A 6,000-nucleotide genomic window follows, 5' to 3' on the forward strand; every position below is an offset into this window, starting at 1 on the left:
AAGTGTAGAGTCACAAATCACATATTGTTATACTTACACAAAATGTGTTCGAGACCCCAAACTGTTCCTTTCATACCTGACTTTTAGGACTTCCAGGCCTGTAGTTATGTTCATTATCAGTTAGAGCACCTCCTCATTCTTCTTCTTCTTCTTCTTTGGTGCAAGCCTATAAATATTGGGTAACCCTTTGGCCTCTCCCCTTTTCTACAATTCTCCTGTGGGGGAAGTTGGTGTCATTTCTTTTCCAACACTGTAAAACACACACATACTGTATATTTAGCCACCCTGATATTTCTGATCGTGTGTTTTTTACTTCAATTATTGTCATCATTGTGCCTGTCTTTGCTAGATGCTGTAAATGTGTAGTATGTGTGTGCCGCATATGTGTTCTAGGCACCGTTAATGCATTTGGTTGTAGGAGCTGAAGCGGGCAAGTTAATGACTTGGAGGTCTTTCTTTCTTTTACCTTTCATTGTCAGACACAACGCAGGAACACACTGGTAACACAAGCTACTCCAGATATCTTAGCTAACCATAGATGGATGCATGGGCGGATGGATGTACAATATATGCTGTTGAGTCACTTAGTCCAGTGATGGGTTGAATTGATTTTATGGTGGATATCTTTTTTTTGCTTTAATCAGGAAAAAACAAAGTGGATAACTGAAGAGTGCCTGGATTACGGCTCAAAAAAGTCATCACTAAACATGCTAATCCTTATATTATAAATAGTTTTTTAATATGCAGTGAATGCACTTTGAAAAGAGTACTACTGCCAGTACTACTGTGAGTTGCCCGCTACCCCAATGTCGCCACAACCCTGATTGTGTCGATCTCGTCTGTCTGCACATATCAAAGCCTCAGAGTGCTTCTGTTGTCTTCTGTTTCAGGCGATAGGTCAGTCCGTGTGTGTGTGTGTCTCTGTGACCAGTACTTGTTTCTAGCTTTCCAGCTTTAATTGCATGAGAAATGATTGTGCATCTTGATTTTTGACTAAAACAACTGAATCTAAATGCGTGTGCATCAACACAGCCTTAAGAGTAAAGGTTATTCAGAGAGTTAGCCAGAATTGTGCCACAATCATTGATTTTTCAAGCCATCAAATTTTATTTCATGCGCTGTTATACATAAAGTTTTTGTAAAGGTCTGTGACAAGTTGGCTTTTTCTACAGTGTGGCTCCATAAACAGCACAGCAGTATTCCATACATAATATCTGAGAGTCCATTTTCAAGATGTTTTTAAAGGTTAGGTAACCTTTACAGGGTTTAGCTGTTGTGGAGCTAAAGCAAACATTAGTTTCGCTAATGTTTTATCATAGAAATGTATATACATTACATATATATAGTTATATATAGACATAGCATTCTAGCTGCTCAGATATCCTGGCTTTTTGATGTGCCAAATGTTTTCAACAGTGAAAGGTCTGGACTCCAGGCAGGCCACTTGAGCACCCAAACGCTTCCACTATGAGCCATGCTGTTGTAATAGATCTAGTATGCAATTTAGCACTATGTTGCTGAAATATGCAAGGCCTACCTTGAAGAACAATTTCAAATTTCCTTTGTCTGACAAAAGAACAGTTTCTCACTCTGTCTCAGTCCATCTTTCCAAAAACAATACAATTGTTTTTGGATCATGGTCACATATCGGTTTTCTTTATTAGCTTTAACCGGCATTGGGTGGCACAGTGAACTGTGTTCAGAGACACGTCCTCTGAAAATGTTCCTGAACCCATGCACAGATTTCCACGGCAGAATCATACCTGTTTATAATGCAGTGCTGCCTAAGGCCTTGAAGATCACAGATATCTAATATTTATTATCAGATATATCCCTTCCGCACAGAGATTTCTCACGGTTTTTAAGATTATTTTGATGATATTTATGTACTGTAAATGATGATATATTCAAAGTCTTCTCAACTTCATGTTGAGGGACATTCATTTTGAAATTGTTCCTCAGCTTCGAGAGAGTGGTCAAGCTCTGCTCGTCCTTACTTCTGAGAAACTCTGCCTCTCTAAGTTGCAATTAGTTGCAAAATTGCAAAATTTTCCTCAAGTTGTTTCTATTTTGCACCACTTTTGTTATACCGGTCCCAACATTTTTGAGATGTGTATTATTAGCAATTAACAGTTTAACAATTTGCTGTGTTTTATGTGTTCTATTATGAATAAAATATAGGTGTGTGCGACTTTCAAATTGCTGGATTTTTAAAACATTTAATTTTACACAAAGTTCAAACTTTTTTGGATTTGGGTTGTAAAAGTCAGATCTAATTTTCAACTTCCAAGGGGTTTGGGTCAGGCAATTATAAGGTCACCTCCTTTAGTGCGAACAGACTGACTAAAAACTTAAAACAGGAAGGTGATTGATCACAAACATAAGCTTATTGATCTTGGCTAATAGAGTGCATGCAACCACACCAGGGCTTGTGTGAAAGTCCTGAATGATACATTGACATATTTTTACAGTACATACACTGAATGATAGTATTGCACATATAAGAATAACATAAACAAAACTGAAATAAATCACAATTAAAATAATATGATTGACCTGAAGCTCTTAAATTATGAAAGTGTAAGAAACTGTTCATTCATGGGATATAAAAAAAATCTGAAAGTATTTATAAAATAATCCAGAACAACTTAGCATCGGAAGGCTCGCATCACTGTTTGGTGAAACAGCACAGCTACAGCTTTAGAATTCTAATGAGCTCAGCTAGATAAACTCTCACGCGAGGGCCTTTACATGAATACGAATTACATATGTTCATTCAGACATTGCTTTATCTACATTCATATGGTCATCAGCACATGCTGGAGCTGAGGATACTGTGTGTGTGTGTGTGTGTGTATGTCATTTGTTCACGTCTCATTTGTCTACATTATATTAGAAAGATTTTAAACTCCAGGGAGCTGAAAAGGGGAATTAAAAATCAACATCACCTTGTGAGGGCAGTAGGTACTGGACTGAGTGTGTGCGCTCCTAAATGCACACATCCTTAGACAAACATACTGAACATACAGAAAATGAAATAGTATTACTTCCACTCTGTAGAAGATGCTGCTTCACTGTGATGTTTACTTCTCATGTGCAATTTATTCTCATATCGTCTCTCACTTTTGCACAAATACTCAGGCATCAGCTGTCAGTCTTTCCTGTCTTATCTCCTTAGTCAGTCTGCATTTGCATACATATTTGTGTCTGTGTGTGCGTGAACCTGACAGCCTACACTGTGAGTTCATAGCACAAAGCTAATAAGTGAGTATGATGTTTCTGATGCTGCAGGACTGAACCCGTGTTTTGCCGTAGAACTGCACGACCCAGCAGAGACTCTGTCAGACATTTAGCACTCCGCATGTTTTGACTGGAGTAAACACTGCAGACCTCACAGTCCTCCTCAGGGTGCTGGGCTTTGTTTGCATGGGATGTAATGTGAGGAAGTGTTCTGGCTCTATAGTGTTTGCCTGGAGAATAATTTAAATGTGTCAATCTGTTGCAGTTTGTTTTGATGCATCTGATACATTAACGCAGCAGAGACCATATAAGGTCATTCTTTGTCTGGCACTTTAATAGGAGAACTTAAGATGACACATTGCTGCATGTTTCATTCGTTATGCACCAAATAGGCAAGAGGCGGTGACTGAGAAAGTCCTTTATCCAGGCACATGTGAGAGGGGGAGGACAAGAGTGGCCAGTTTGGTGATGAGGATATCCGGGATGATTATATTGAAAGCTGAGCTGTAATCCACAAAAAAGTATTCTGATGTAACTTGGCCACTACTCCAGGAGGCGCAGCACAGAGTGGAGAGCTATGGCGATGGTGTCTTCTGTGTATCTGTTCGCACGATATGCAAACTGGTAGGGGTCAAGGTCTGGGGGATATTCATTCATGCTAGTGATGGGAGACTTATTCAGCACTGGGATGATTGTAGCTGATTGTAGACCGGATGGGATGGCTGCCTGATGTAGTGAGAGGTTGAAGATTCTGGTGAAGATGAGGGTGAGCTGGTGTGCACTCACTCTTAGCCCCTTGCCAGGTACTCTGTCTGACCAGCAGCCTTATGGGGTTCACTGCCAGGAACTCCCACCTGACATCGTTCACCTCATAGAAACAATGGCATTAAGAACGCCGCAACAAATTTTTGAAGTGATCAACAATAACAGTGGAGCTACTCATTACTGAGTTCATGTTTGGAACTCTCATTTCTTCTTGTTGCATGTTGAAGCAATACTTGGAACCTGGATTAATGCTAACTTTTTTCCCACTCAATAAAAGTTAACAGGAGGGCCGGTTAGGGACAAATGCAGTCGCATGGCAGGATGCTGTAAACGGACCAAACGTCAGTCAGGAGAACAACTGAGATAATCCATCCACAATACGAGGTTAGTCATTAATATACTGCAACAACATGGGAATAGAGCAGCTGCCAGAGAATTCAACCTTAATGGTACGGAAGTGGAGGAAGCAAGAAGAATGAGTTGAGTAAAGTTTGACTTATCATACTGCTCTATAATCCGGTGCACCTTATACGGTAGTAGCCTGAATGGATTCAGATAGGACAAATCGCCTTCTTCTGGTAATGCCGCTGGGGTATTTAAATCTGACTGTGTCAGGTTCATTTTATGAGAGACAAAACAAATATGCTCAAATTGTAAATTTTCAAAATATATCGGAAAATAAATTAGAAATTCAAATTAGTTTTACATGGTGTCATGGACCTCCATCTCTCTGGCTCATAGACAAAGGCTGCCGCACCCAAGTAATAAATACTTTTATTGCGTGTGGTAAAAACAAAAATAAAAAATTACTCAATATATTGTCATGCTTTCTATAACTACATGAATCTACTATTGCTGTGGAATTTATTACTAATACTGAAGGCTACTCGCCACCGAGCTAACATTTTTAGCTGGCGTTAGCTGAGGTTAGCTCATAATGATGGTTAGAGATAGATTGATCATATTTAAGATAGCATTAATTAATGTGATTGTATAGAATGCAATATTATACCATGGATTACCACATTATTGTATAGAATGTAATCTCATTGTATAGAATCCAAGATAATTGTACAAATGTAACATCATTATTTAAAATGGAATGTCACAGTTTAGAATGCAACGTCATGCTGTTGAAGGGAAAGTCATAGTGCTGAACAGAACATCATGGTCAAGAATGAAAAGAATGTATAGAATAGGATATTTTATGGTAGATTACCATGTTATTGTAGAGAATGTGATCTCATTGGATAGAATGGAATGTCATAGTGCAAATGGCACGGTGTATGGAATGTCATCATGTAGACTGGAATGTCTGAGTGTAGCTCTGAACTTTTTTTGTCCCTGAATGTCAGAATTCTGAGATTAATCCCAGAATTCTGATTTTAATATCACTTGCTCTCTCTCTTTCTCTCTCTCTCTCTGAACTTAAGATCTGCGGACTCAGTGATCACTTTTAAAAAAACAACTAAAAACACATCTTTTTAGAATTGCATTTTGTTAACTTTTGACTGTTTTTGTTTTATACCTTGTGAAGCACTTTGTGATCTTTTATCTAGAAATGTGCTATATAAATACACTTTTACTTACTTACTTACTTACTTACTTATAAAAAAATAATAATAATTCCCCACTCGCCCCTGTGGGCGGTTTATCCTTCAAGCTCGGGTCCTCTACCAGAGGCCTGGGAGCTTGAGGGTCCTGCGCAGTATCTTAGCTGTTCCCAGGACTGCGCTCTTCTGGACAGAGATCTCCGCTGTTGTTCCCGGGATCTGCTGGAGCCACTCGCCTAGCTTGGGAGTCACCGCACCTAGTGCTCCGATTACCACGGGGACCACCGTCACCTTCACCCTCCATATCTTCTCAAGCTCTTCTCTGAGCCCTTGGTATTTCTCGAGCTTCTCGTGTTCCTTCTTCCTGATGTTGCTGTCATTCGGAACCGCTACATCGATCACTACGGCCGTCTTCTCATGTTTGTCTACCACCACTATGTCC

The sequence above is a fragment of the Simochromis diagramma genome, unplaced genomic scaffold (genome assembly GCF_900408965.1).
Source record: "Simochromis diagramma unplaced genomic scaffold, fSimDia1.1 OVJJ01000371.1, whole genome shotgun sequence".
NCBI classification, from domain to species: domain Eukaryota; kingdom Metazoa; phylum Chordata; class Actinopteri; order Cichliformes; family Cichlidae; genus Simochromis; species Simochromis diagramma.